The sequence below is a fragment of the Mytilus galloprovincialis genome, chromosome 9, assembly GCF_965363235.1.
Source record: "Mytilus galloprovincialis chromosome 9, xbMytGall1.hap1.1, whole genome shotgun sequence".
Classification (NCBI taxonomy): domain Eukaryota; kingdom Metazoa; phylum Mollusca; class Bivalvia; order Mytilida; family Mytilidae; genus Mytilus; species Mytilus galloprovincialis.
The window spans coordinates 54,112,855-54,128,488 of record NC_134846.1 but is presented as its reverse complement, the minus strand read 5'-3'; the positions used below and the strand labels follow the sequence as shown (position 1 = coordinate 54,128,488).

Below are 15,634 nucleotides of genomic sequence, written 5' to 3'. Positions count from 1 at the left end.
TGTTAATCACCCTCCAAATATTCAATAACACAAACTAAACTAAACACAAGGAAAAAATGACATATTCAGATAACGTCAACATCTATTGCTTCACATGTTGCACTCTGTTGTGTTGCAAATCGTTAGTTCAAATAATGGTACTATTCCTATTGGATAATTAAACGATTAGGAACATAACAAGGGAACGATCGAAACTCATATTCCAAAGACATGTTAACGTTTATATTATTGCAACAGGTGGGTATGTAATTGCGTGTGCTGTACCAGATCTTTGGAATGTTTTGGTGTTCAATTCTGATTGACACCATCCCTTACGTATGTGGATAAATGCCTCCCCCTTTTTTATTGATGATAGGATAGTCACTCTTACTGTAGACATAATATTTGTTTAAATTTGTATATTTAGTTTTTGAAAGGACAATTCCGTTCTGATTTCCAAAATTAGCAAAATTTACATGTACATCTGATTTTTGTTGAAACGGGCGCTTCTAATGATATTGAAAAACAAAAACAAAAGGAAGAAAAGTGTTTCTTAAAAATAAAAAAGGCAATTATTATTAGTCTTGAAACTCAAAATATGTATATTCTGAGGTTGTCTGTGATATATTCCACCTTTGTTTTGATTAATTTACCCTAATGTATTTTGATGTAGGCACAACAAAGATATTTGTCCCAAAAGTGTGTGTTAGTGTGCACTTCCTTGTTTAGTTCGTTGGATATAAGGTCTGCATAGTACCTGTGAAACACTTCCGTATTGTAGTTTATTTGTTGAATAGGTTGTCATGGATATTTTCGTTTTATTCGTAAGTATTGTAGTTTTCTTATTTAGAAAATTAAATATTGTTTAGAAGTTTAAAGGTTTGAAACCTATTTGCTTCTATAAAAAGTAACTTTTAGATCCTGGTATGTAATTCTATAAGACTATGTTTGTGTAAGAATGGTGTAATCTTTATTATACTGTATGTTATCATCAACCGACTTTTGTTTTAAGCCAACCTGATTTTTGTTAATGTTTTTCATCTTAAGTTTAATAAATGAATTAGATTTAAAAGATCATTCAAGCTGTAAAGACAGACAAGCCGTATGTATATAGTGTAATGTTACATGTTATAAATACTCGGTTATGAAAATAAATAATAAGAAGCCTATTTAGATAAATTGAAAGTAGAAAAAACAAATGCAATATAAACTGATGGGGGTAAGTGCTTATCCTTTATCTTTGAAATAAAACGTTTTTGAATATCCATATATTTATGAAAACTCTATAAATTAAAACAGTCTGAGTAAACTTTATTATTCTGAAGGTATAATGAAAAAATACCATGTAAGATGTACTTATATTATCCCTAGAATATTTATTCCTTATTATCCAGACAATACTTTTATAGTACATATAGATGTTTGTCGCCATGAGTCCTGCCCTTTTTCATTATGTATTTAGTCTTTAAAATTTTTCAATATTGTTCGATCCCGATCCATAAACCATATATATTTGAATGCTATGATATGAAACGCGTTTCGTCTACAAACAACTTATCTGCTGCGTTCGAATCAAACGAAGTAACAAGGCCAAATAAAGTAAAAAGGTGAAGAGCATTCGTGGACCAAAACTTCATAAAATCTGTGAGGTAGAAAAGCCTTAGTATTTCGAAAATATTAAAGTTTTGTAAGCATTCAATCTATGATTATTACCATATTAATGATAATCCATATCAACACAGAAGTCCTGACTTCAGGGCTTGTGATACTCTCTCATTCATCCAGTGCATTAACATGATTTGTGTTTGTTGTTTTATTTTCATTACAAGAGTGATAGTGGAGGCATACGCTTTTAGTGTACTACAAGTTTCAACTAGTTTTCAAGAAAGTCGTATGCATTAACTTCATAAAAATCTCTTCGAAAAAATGAATTACTGTGGCACACTAATTTCAATGATAAAAAATTGTCCACCATATCATTTTAGGTTATAACTAGAGTTAAAAAATCTGAAATAATCATAAAATGGAAAATGATTGTACACAATTTGGAAATAGATCTATACACAACACTAATATATTTAATAAACAGGACATTCGTTTTGACCATGTTTAAAGCAAAATGTTTACTACAAAAAATATTGTTGATAGAAATAAAGATCTAACTATGGTTGTTTTGGTGGATAGTTTTCTCACTAGAAATCATATTTTTTTTAAATTTCTGTAGAAAGTACCAATTGACAGATTTCCATGTTTGATTCTTCCTTATTGCATTAATATTTGTATCATTAATAACTTTGTGTTATTTTTATTTTCATACATCCGTAAGTATAAAAGTTAAGTTTTGTTTAAACTTTGAAAAATGTTTTATTATTCCCGCGAGATATCAAGTGTAAGAATTTGACTGTAAAAGTGTAATACGTCTTGAACTCAAAGTATAAAAGATTAAAACAACAATTCATAAATTTCATACAGTCAATACAAGGTTTGTGATCTACAGGTTTTTTTCTCGTTGATTTGCTGTTTTATATACAAAAGTCCGTTTATTCCAGTTTGTATAATGAAATGTTTTTATTGCTGTATTTGGCAAAACCTTTAGAATTTTTTTATCCTCAATGTTTTTCTACTTCGTACTTTATTTGATTTTTTTTTTATTATTATTAAAGCGTCACTAATGAGTCTTTTATAGTCGAAACCCGCGTCTGACGCACATATAATATTACAATACTGGTATCTAGAATGAGTTTATTTAGTATCCATTAAACTTGCTTGGAAAAACATCGAATAAAAGCAAGAATATAATATAAAAATTCGGAGAAACTGTCATATCCTTTCTGCTTAGTGTTTTCGTTAAAAAAAAACCTGAAACTATTATAATTAAATAGGTTAAAGTTGATGAAATCTTAATAACAGTAGTAAATCTAAGAATGGTAGATAAAACAATGCTAAAGTGGTATAAACATGAAAAACATATTTTCACCCGAATTCTGCAAACATTTTTTCCGTTGAATTTTTACAAACAATCGACATAACATTGTCCACGATTTCATTTGTTAATGGTTTTTAGATTCAGACATACCAAATCTAATATTTTTATAATCTATTAATAGAATGGGAAAGGTTAAGTATACAAATGATTTGCAGTTTATTTCGTAATAACACATAACATACCAACACACACATATCTGTATAAAGGGTTTATATTTAGATAAAAAAAGAAAAAAAATATGTAAAGTATTATTAAAATAATCTTAAACGCTGGAATTGAGATGCAGAGTATACAAAAAGGAAATATACACTCATAAGTCGATACAACGACATGACAAAAAACGATAAAAATACCAAATGAAAACAAGTATTTGAATCATATTACAATTGACAAATGCTATCATGGAAAATTTATCTCTGTTTTTTTGTACAATAACAATAGTAAAATTTGGATTGAAACAGGTGATTTCAAAATTAGTTTATTCGATCGTCTTGTAAGCGGCTTTAGAAAAAAAGGCCTATAAAATTTGGAAACATCACGTTTAATATTTTAATGGTTTCCTAACGAAACACTGATGCAACAGTATTAGTTTCAGATATCAATTAGAGTCCACAACGTCTGAATCAACTCACATTGACATATGAATTCATTGACAATTAACCCTGATTGTATGTCCAACTACAACAGTCATTATTGAGTAAGAATCAAGTGAAAATAATGAAGATAATTTCATTTCAGCTATGAAATGCCATAAATGACAAATGTAAAACAACTCAAACGAGAGAACTAACGGCCTAATTTATGTACAAAACAATGAACGAAAAACAATATTGTAACACATCAACAAACGACAGCCACTGAATTACAGGCTCCTGATAAGTTTGGTGAAATATCAAGAAACATGATTGTTTGATTTTATGCTAAATGCAATAAAACATAAACAATTAAAAGCCAATTATTCAGAGAACATTTATGGTTTTTGCAACCCCTAACGATATATAAAGGCAACAGTAGTATACCGTGTTCAAACTCATAAATCCATGGACAAAATACAAAATCGGGGTAACAAACTAAAACTGAGGGAAACGCATTAAATATAAGAGGAGAACAACGACACAGCATTACAATATTACACACACAGAATCGGACCAAGCATCAGACAAAATCCAACGAGAATAACAAATATAACATCAAAACCAAATACATGAATTTGGGATAGACAAGAACCGTGACACGTCTTATCGCAATGTGAATTTATACTCAAAAATAAGAGAAAACAAACAACGCAACGTTAAAATGTAACAAACACAGAAACGAACTATAATATAACAATGGCCATATTCCTGACTTGGTACAGGACATTTTTAAAGGAAAAAATGGTGGGTTGATATATTTGGATATAAAAATATTAAAATTCGGTTGTGTCAGTTCAAGTGCCAAATGATAGTTCATTGTTTGCTGATTCCAAAAATATATGGTTTCTATACAATTTTATTTGAAATAAGGAAGATAATATCCTACTTCTGGTCAGAGCAATGGGATTTTCGATATTGTTTAATAGTTAATTTGACACTGGTTTCAAAGCTAAATTATTGTATACATTTTTAAATGATATTAGTTTCAAAAATAATAGGCACTTCTGGTTTACAATACGTCACTTCCTGTTTGATTTTCTAGGTCATATGGCTTGTAACGGTTGGATATATTGCTCAAAGTCCTATGGCTTTATGATATATAAATATGAATTTAAAGCAAAGGTCGAAATATAGAACATCAACTGTATCTATAACCTTTACCTCAATTTCAAGTTTATAAACACAGTACATCAAACCAAAAGACACTAGGTCTTTATTTGTATGATTAATGAGATGTATTACTATACGCGTAATTCTAAATATAGAATAGAATAAATAGAATAGAATAGAATAGAATAGAAAAAAATATCTTTTATTTCCATAAAACTCCCCTTTAATGTCTATACATCCCTTCAACCAAAATGTATTTGTTATGACATGTCGAAGCTAAAAATGTAGTTTAAATTATTTGTCGATATCTTATACATGTAAAACGGTTTCTGAAAAGAAGTTAAAATAAGCCAAAATCTAAATTTCGGACATGATTTTGACATTTGACCTTAACCTAGTTATCCTTGTTTTGGATCAAGGGCCTCAAATCAAAAGACAGTAGGGTTCTATCACTTATGGTTTATCAGTTACATTTACATTTTTATATATAAAATATTAAAGGGGCGAAAACTCTCTTATGAATACTCCGGACAGCTTCGGTAAATTTGTCTAAAGATAATGAGGATATAACGAGCAAATTGTTGAAATAAATTTGTCTTTAAATTTTACGGTCAGTTTCAAAATCAGAATAACTGTTTGATATCATATGCATAAAATCTAAGCGACATCTTGCAAAACCACAAAACATTGTAAGAACAAATGTGGTGGAAGAAGATAAAATAATCGAAGTAAACCAATAGGTCTTTCCACAGAGAAGTGGAAAGACCTAAATATGGTAGAGAAGTCCTTATTTTTGTTGTGCGTCTTATATATCGCTGCCTGATACAGTATATTTTGTAAATGTAAGCCATTACTCATCAGCTATAAGATTTTTTTTCTAATATTTACATCGATATAAAAATGTACAGTTTTTTATTTCCTATTGAAAAAAAATTCTGATGACAGAACTTGCTGATGTGATACCAATCAATAGATGTTTATTAAACTATAAATATAATTTCTAGGATCTTTGATTAGTTAATTTCCCTAATGTGTGACTTTGTATAGTGCGGGCGGATGATTAACAATATGGTCTACATAAATCTTTTTATGTTCATTTGTACTAATTTTTAAGTTTTATTTAAAACAGTTTAAACAACGTAAACTAGGGTTTTCCAGAATGCTTATAGTCTCCTTATGTTTATATTTTTTAAGTACTTTTTAAAATATATAAAAAATCATTTTGTTTTTTCTCAATTTAAATTAGTTGTCTTATTCATCTTACATCGGGAAATTTGCTCTTGAATATTTACATCACTGGTTTCTTATCTATGCAATTTTCCTTTGATAAACTAAAAACACCAATTAAATTTTCACCAATAAATGTTCTTTTGTAGTCATAAAAAATACTATTAAATATTGGTTCGAATTTCTTGTCAAAAAAGATTACATAAAAACTATTTTTTATAAAGTGCGTTTCATATATATTTGATTGTTTTCCATCTGTTCATTCTTTTAAGTTCATTTGTGCTGACTTTTGAGTATAATTTTGTTATAGGTCACAACCTAAACTGGAGTTTAAGACAATCTTTGTAAACTGAAATTATAAAACACGATAGCAAATGTTGTTCATCTAAAGTGTGAAGATGAATGGAAATTTTCATTGATAAATATATCATAGACGTAATCAAGCTTTAAATAACATCTTCGGGTTTATGCACTTTTGAAATACCCTAATCTAAAAATAATCTACACTTCCTTGTTTTTACTATAATGGTGATTGTTTAGTGCAGTCACATCTCAAACAAGAAATATCATATGTTAATAATGTATGAAAAATGAAATTATTCAATGTGTTGACATAAGTCATACAAATATTGGAACGGATAGAGAAAACACGACAGTATGAAAATTAACTATGACAACTGTTATGAATTGCTCTAACGTTTGAGAAAAGACATTTTCCTACACCCTTTTGATAAATACCGCATCCTTATATAAATCATCAAAGTAAGTTAGCAGGTATTCCACGGTGCGTATCACTGTTATAGTAGGAACTTCTCATCAAAATCTTTCATTTCAGTTCACGAACGGTTTAAGTTGGATTCGAATGGCTCAGTTTCATCGACTCGCGTTCTAGTTTTTGTTTACCCATATTTTCAAAAATTTTTATCATAATTTGATTGTATCTATGGAATTATAAATGTAACATATATTATTATACTATCCTTTGAGCAACCACTAATAAGATAATTGAGAAATTACAATAAGACTCACGTATTTGTTTGGAATAAGAAAAGGAAAGGGTGTTAAATATTTATAGAATAACTAATCGAAGAATTCAAATAGAGAAAAATATTCAACGAGTGACCGAACAACACGTTAATTTACGAATGCGCGTAGCGCATCATGCCATGAGTTAATTATCAGTGTTGTTCGGTCACGAGTTGAATATTTTTCGATATTTGAATTCTTTGATTAGTTATTCTTTTTATTACATTGGGAAATGGCTCTTTTTTATGAAATTAATGTAGAAAATGTAAGAAACTATATGTTTTTCCTACGCATGTTTTGATCCGACGTTATCGACGTCTTGACAACGCCTATTGTTGTATGACGTCAGAGAGTGAAATGACCACGTTTATTTCACATGTGAAATTATCGGTTTTTATTTGACTGGGAAATCAATGTAATTCATTGCAACCAATGTAATAATTGTTTATACCTATGAATGCTATGATTTTAATACATATCTCTTGTGGTTGTCGCCTATTATCTTTTTTCTTGCATGAATAGTTTTTTCCCGTATCATACAACAAGAAGTCTGCAAAAAAACAGCGTTAATCTGATTGTCTAATATAGCATCATTATACTGTATTACAAAATTTCTACTGGCTATTGGTTAGGTCATCGATGCCTTTCAAAGGTTACGACGATGTATAATTCGTCTATGACAACGTACATATGTGATTTCTTCCATTATATACAAAACAATAACACTTTTCACCGGACAGTCTTCTTTTTGCCAAATTTTATTACATTTTGAAGCGTACAGAAGGTCTTAAAATGTCTGATGTTTAAGTTTGACACCGGAAAAGAATATATGACGTTATTTTAGAATGTGCAAAAGACTTTATTAACGGTTGTTTGGGTGTTTTTTTCTAATACAACACAGTTAGAAAAAGTTTAACAACTTGTGAGAATGGGATATTGCTTGATATCAACTCTCGTTATTTTATCTAAATAGTAACAATAACCTCACCGAAGGCTAGTTTATTTCAATACTAAAGTAACGAGGTCCAATGTGTTAGTCGTTATGGGGTGAAAACGACACATCAAAGAATTGAACTTTATATATAGCTAATATAGGACAATGGTGTTGATTAAAATTTACAACATTCCAGACCCTTTGTTTTCCACATAATTAATATTGCCAACAATTAACAAGTTCCGGGTAAAATCCAATACCGATACCAATAGTATATTCACCTGTTACCTCAATGATTACCTTATCTGTACGTTCCAAGCTAACAGGTGCACCACCAAACGGTGTATTTAGGATTTCCTATATACACGGGTCATAAGCACAGGGTTTACACTTCTAAATTTAAGCATTTCTCCATTCCATTACCCTATCGTTCTCCAAATAATTAACATTACTAATAATTGATCAGTTTCACGTCGACGGGTTCAAACAGAAAGTTTTTGAAAGCAGAGAAAACTGTGCATTTTATAATCAGCATGACTTTATCAGAAGACAATACCAATACTAAAAAATGAGGCTTAACACCAAAGGAGATTAGAACCGATTTGTGGTTTTCCAGGATCTCTTGCTTCGTAAGCGTACTTAGTGTATATGTAGGATTTCCAAGTGTGTTATTTATCCCGAATTCCTTAATCAGGCAGTCAATGTAGTGTTTCTTGCAAACAAAATCAATATTGTTTGAGGCTTTGTCAGCTAGAACGACAACATATATGTCATGGAGGCAAGACAACTCCTCTATGACCTGAGGGTCTTTAAAGATGGAAGGAGCTTTGGTGCTCATTGACCCTTTAAGCTTACTTACTCTTATCTGAATCTATGACCTCACTGATTTTACCCACTCCGAAAGAGTGTCAACCTCAACCTTTTCTCTTTTTGCGCAGTCTTTTGCATAACCCTTAACAGAATCCATTAGTAGTTTGAAGTTCTGCTTCCAATTGATTGGATGTGGCTCTCTGTATTTCGCACCCTTGGACAAAAGTTGTAGTTATTGACTATGTTTAGGTCTCCAGAAATTACATGGCCAGCAGGATTATACACGAAACGGGAATGTGAATAGGCACAATCAGGTGGTTTAGCATTGAGGTCATCAATATTTAGATTATGAATCATCATTCATTCACGTCTCAGTCATTACAACTGAACGGACGTGCTGCGCCAGCTCTCCTTTACCCGCTATCTTCGATGAGGGTTTACAGTTAGATGATCAACGACTTACTACTTTAGATGACAGAAACCAATCCAACGCTGTACAGTAAACGTAGTAGTTGGCGTATTCCCGCGTTAACATGCACTCCAAAACCTATTGTAGATGGGGGAGTGTTATGCCGATTAACGTCTGAAGGCTGTATCCTAGGTGTTAGATGATTGTCCTTCATTTCACTGCCTCACGGCTTTGTTCCTGATAATGCTTCCTGTGATCTTTAAAACTACGTCCAAGACTCATCTACTAGTACTCCATCATCGAGGTTAGCGGGCTGCCAAGCTGACCAAACTGGCCATGAAAGCAGCCGTTGTGAAGAAATAACATCAAAATAGTCAACAAACCAAAAAGAACTCACAAAACCAAGATGACGACCTCCAAAATGGCGTCCATCATCTGTTCCTGACCGAAGGCACACATTATTTAAACGCTCAACAATCGCCTTCGGGCACCGAGCCGACCGTGCGAGGGCTGTATAGCCAGTCAAGGTCGGTAAAAACTTCCATTTGTTGATTCTGAAACCCTTTTTTGTGATTAAACATTTAAAATGCAACAGGGTTGTTGTAGGAATACGATACTATGGGAGAAGGATGATCCTTAAAGTAAGAAGGAATGTTTCTGTTTACTCTTTTATGGTAAAGAATATTACTTATATTTATAGCATCAATACCCTTGTTTGTCAACTTCAAAATGAAAAATGAACGTTTTTGCAGTTCCTCCGAATGTTCACAAACGGGTCTGAATAATATATGGTTAGCAATATACATCACCATGGCAACTATTTTATACTTAGTATATCGACTATTTGTAGTGTGGCATTCTTATAAGTTTGGTACTTATATATCCTTGGTTTTCTAACTTATGGCTATGGTAGTTGCTGATGATCTGATACAGTCCGTGTAACGTAAAAGTTAACAATACGAACGATGCCCGAACCATGTACGGACGATGCCCGAACGATGTACGTACGCTTACCGAACGGTGTACGAATGCAAACGAAACGCTGACCGAGCGTTGTACGGACGCTGAACGAACGATGTACGAACGAAACCATGTACCATAAACCATTCCATAAACGATAACATAAGCGCCCTTTTATCGTATATCTTATGGTTTTGCGTAAATCGTTTCATTTAGCGTATACCGTATCGTTTAGCGTACATCGTTTCGTTTAGCGTACATCGTTTCGTTTAGCGTATATCGTATCGTTTAGCGTACATCGTTTCTTGGCGTGCATAGTTTCGTTAAGCGTATATGTTGGTTTTTTTTAAAATATAAAACATGAATTGTGTTCTGTTAAATCTTTTTATATAGGTGATAATATGCGTAAAATTCGGATCACTCAACATTTTTTTGAAAATAGCCTAAGGTATCACCCTTTTTTTCCAAATGAACAATTCAAGTTATTTTAGATTGAAGTCGGAATTAATATAATGTTCTTACAAAAATATATTCGGGGTCTTTAGGTTGACTTTTTGTTCAAAAAGATTGTTAAATATTTTTTATGTATTCTCTTTTATAGCATGTATTTTAAAAACGACTGAATAGAAGTTTTATCTATATGTCGTAATTAAACAATTTATTTTTTTATTATAGATTTGATTATTCATTTTAATATCAGACGGAAAAAAAACCAAATATTCGAGAAATTTCAAACAAAAACAATTACTCATTATGTGCCTCATCAACTCCAAACATAATTCCCTACCAATGTACAAACGATTGTGTATTATTTTTACCTATAAATGCACTTTACTTTAAACAATCATCAACAATTGTCCGACAAAAAACTAGACCATGTCCCTCTATTCTTGAATTTTCTTATACCATGTTCCTCTGTTCTTTATTTTGCCCGTTATACTCTAATCTAATTTTGTATTTTTTTTCTTTATTTTCCTGTATTTATACCTTCTTAATTCGGAGCAACCCACACTAAATATACATATGATACACACGGTCTATAGGTCATCGCTTGTGCCGAAATACACATCTTTGCATAACACAGGATGTCCTTGTTCATATTTATTTTAAGTACTGAATGCTTTTTTTGTAACTTCATTGGGGTGTAAAAGCGTTGACCGAAGTACATTTTGTAAGAAGCGCGAAAGCGCTTCATTCTAAAAATGTGCACACGGTCAACGCTTTTACAACCCTATGAAGTTACAAAAAGAAGCATTCAATACTTATAATATAAATACATTTTTAGCTAGGATTATGAAAATACGATTTTTATCAAGTTTTTTTTAAATTTACCTGTGCACTCTATTGTGGGACCTCGTGTCATCTTGAATGATACATTTTATTGTGTAATGAAATTGAGTAAGGAATAACGCAAAATTGCAGTGTAGCCAATCAGAATAACGTATTATAATTCAATTCAAATCTTTATTGCCATAAAACTACATATTTATAGTATGATAACATATAATGAAACATACACCTAATGTTATGTAAATGCCCTCCTAATGATACATCTAATAGTTGCCACTGGACATTAAACAACTAACTATAAATTCATCCGTCATATTCTTAGTTTTGTTATAATGTGAAAATCAAACAACATGATGATACAATAACTATTGCAGATTTTCACTAGGGAAATAATGGGAAATAATTGTAAACAAAACCACTCACTCACATCCCTACGACACAAATTAAAGTCTAGCCTTTTCACATTAAAATACAATATTTTCATCTATTTCAATCTACATGTATTCTAAATAATTTTAAACAATTTCAAATCAAACGGTCATTTTTCTTATTTGCCGTAAAAAAACAATTATTTTCATTTCTTATTTTAAACAGATCGATTGTTTTTCAATGGTCGGTGCAATGGTCAGGATTTATAAAACCGTGTTTGCCAGGAAAAAAAAGCTACATACATGTACAACAGGAAAATAACAATGTCTTAGAAATACTTCGATTCCCTACATGTATTTTCTAATTTCTGTTGTAATGTGGTGTAATGCAAAGTGGTAATTCCTGAATACTGATTTGTACCCATCAAGCATCTGGGGTTAATAAGTGTTACAAATATATGGACAGTAGTCTCTGTTTCTTTACTCGAAAAGTATTCACCTAAATCATGTTTTATTTATGAAAATTGCTCATTGCTGGCGAATGCTAAATATTGATCTCTAGGTTTTCAATTGTTTAGTTGTTAGGTTACTGTCTGATCTCGCAAACCTGACATGTCATGGTCATTATTGTTTGCATCAAATTGCACCAATGCATTCAAAAGATATAAACGCGACACCGTACAAGAGTCGTTATTTTACATAAACTATTAGTAATTTTTTTTTCTTTAACGAAAACGAAATACGAAACCACTTCTCGCAATTTCCTTTGGGGTTATTGTGCTTGTCTTTTGACAAAATATAGCCTTGTTTCAAAAATAAAACGTATAAGAGTAATATATATAACTGAACTAGAGTGAAGAGTTGAGAAGTAGGAATTACAAATTTTAATTGAATGTTCTAAATCTTAGTGTATTTCTGATTATGATTGTACAGACTCAAAAATGTCTTTGTTTTGCTGAAATGAAAGGTCACCGTCGTCAGCCAATAAAAGCAAAATGGATATAGTAGATCTTTCTAATTTTGAAAACAATATTTCTCTTGCTCCGTTGATAAAAAGGCACTTACAAAAGAGTGAATACTATCCTCACCAAGATGACCACAGCTGCTTGCGGGATTGGGTTTAATATTGATAATGTTTAAATTTGCATTTGAATAACGGCACCATATTACTCAACTGCACTGGTATTAAACTGATAACCGTAACTTGAATTACGACTATCCCAATATGGCGACGGCAGATATATGTAAAATCTTTACAGCCATTTTTCTCAAATGTAGCATGTTTTTGTCAATAGTTAGTCAGCTGCAAGGTTTGCCTATATCAATGATTACATCGTATTTGAATCGTAACGGTGCACTGTAATAGTCTAAGCGCTTTGAAAATTGCCGTTGAAAAATTCTGCCAGGATCTGTTACAGAAAAAAGGTGTCAAAGTTGAGAAAAACGCTTGGTACTTTTATATACTTTGTGGAAAGATAGAAAAACACTATAATTTTCGGCAGAACTCAAAGATTCTTCGATATGTCCTATTGTCTTCTGAATATTTTTTAAGATGAACAATTTAAATTTTGTATACCAAACATTTAAAATTTTACTCGGCGTTTATAAATAGCATTGAAAGTACAACATCTTATAAACGACAATCATTAATACAATTGATGTAAATGAGCCAATCTTTCTCAGGTTGAGATGGAATATGTTCGTTATTTGATTTAACGAGTTTAACAATCGAAACCCCTGAAATATCGCCTTATGACAAGCACGAAAAATGGCTAAACTAAACTTCCAACAGCGGACAATTATTTATAATTATACGATATTCTTTCAATGGATGTTTTGAATATAATGCAGAACTTATCAATTAAGACATTTCTTATCTCTTTTCAAATATGAAGTCACATGCACGAACAAGTTTGTCTGACAACATATTTCATCCTGGCCACAACTCCCCCACCCTTACCCTGTAAAAGTTTAATGGTATTTCCCTAGTGTTGATTTCGACAACGAGCTTTAATTGTAACCGCAGATAAATAGTCAATTGTAAGTCGGTGTGACTCTATCCACCACCAACACATAACCACAAGCTGAGTGAGGAGACTTTCTTGCTATAAGACGTCTAGAACTATTTTCAACCTTGTCGTCTTATTTCTTAAATAACGTTTTAACAAAATATTCGTTCCCGTGAAAACTAAGATTTGTTTAACTTTCAAATTTTATCGTGGTCTCTTCTCAGGATATAGCGGTTATCTGTTTGTTGGCTTTACAGCTAATTTCCTAATGCATGTAAAGCGAGACTTTAGTTAGCTTGCTTGCTTAGTTTGTATATTTTACAATTGTAATTGGGATAACCAATCAAATTTAAATATAATATATACAGATGAAAATATACCTCTATATTGTTTGAAGTTGTCAATGTTATTTACAAAGCTTGAATCCATGTTTATACAAACAGAGCAAGCAAGCCTATCAAAGTGTTACTCTACAAGCATTGGGAAATTAGCTGTAAAGTTGACAAGATAACAGGTTAATGTATTCAAGTGAATTTAAGATTTGTTGCAATTCTAAAGTACAATGGTTAAATCAATCTTATCTTTGATGTGCCATATGGGCATCCCTATAAAATAAGACAGTCCATGTGTGACCCATGGCATTAGATACTATGCATGTCAGTGGATATTTTCTTTGTGAAGCTAGCACTAGTAAGTAAAATGTAAGCAAGTAAGTAAGTAGGTAAATTATTTATTACAGTGACATGTGTTTTTTTCACAAAATATTGTATTATACAGTGAGATATAAAAACAATAATTAGAACACCCGACCCTTTGGGTATATAAGTCACTTTAAACATAAATGAGAATGGTACTGCGAACAAAAATAAATAAATGTTATCGAAAATTTTAATATAAAAATCTTACGAATAACCTATATTATTTACGTGTCTGAAATATTTTGAAAAGTGAAATTAAACTCTTGAACAGACCATTTATGAACGTCGATTCACAGGCACTTGTCTCAAATTTTGTTTTCCTATATACCTTAATATTAAGGTATATAGGATTTTTTTTATTGAGACAAGTGCCTGTGCGTCGTTTGTGTGAATTCGGGATTTACACGTATTAAAACCTCTTCACTTTTCGGGATTCGAGGAAAAAAAATATTTAGCAAACACTGTTGAGGAACACAAATAAAAAAATAATTCTGTATCATAAATTTAATTTGTTAATATTTGCAACTCTTAAAACCAGCTGATATTTTTTTTTTTATTTCTTCGTGTTGAATAACCTAACAAATGGGGATACATGTATCCACGACTTCCCAAATTTAATCTAAAATTCAACTACGTTACCCAATACTTTTAATATTGAAACAATGCAAGATATAAATATATTTTTGTTTATCAAATTCGAATACTGGGAGCTATCTGAAGTCTGTTCATAGGATCTCAGTTTTAATATAGGCGTGGCAATCCATCACTTTTATCCAATCAACTGTCCTTAATAATAAAGATTGACGTGCAATTGTGTCTGTGTCAAGTTAGATAAATATATTCATATTTCTGGACGTACATATGTCAGAGTTTAGGCTTTTTCATTCGATAGTAACAGATGAAAAAAAAGGATTTTCTGATATTCTATCTATAACTGAAAAAAATGACATTAAATCGTAGAGGCAGTCCCACTTTATGTGAAGAATAGAACGTATTCAGTTTTTTGGATTTTCTTCTGTCCACTAGCAAATGTCTGCCTGTACCACTGAAAATATATATAACTTCTGGACTAGCGAACACAGGCAACCTAGTAACTAATCTTCCTGCTTCCAACTGAACGACATGTTCCAGATTGTTGTAATCTTGTTGAGTACAGTCATCCCATAACTCACGTGCATATTACATAATTGGTC

The 15,634-nt window shown here is 31.4% G+C and overlaps 1 protein-coding gene across 3 annotated transcripts in view; it reads left to right on the top strand.

Moving 5' to 3' along the window:
* Positions 1-717: 717 nt before the first annotated feature.
* LOC143045304 (uncharacterized) overlaps positions 718-15,634 on the top strand; it is a 63,050-nt gene continuing 48,133 nt past the window's right edge. For 2 of the 3 annotated variants that reach the window (XR_012968929.1, XM_076217737.1), the window contains exon 1: positions 721-803. The gene's annotated coding sequence lies outside the window, so the exon portion shown is untranslated. Of the gene's footprint in view, positions 804-15,634 lie in introns of all 3 variants that reach the window. The other variant, XR_012968930.1, reaches the window with a different exon arrangement.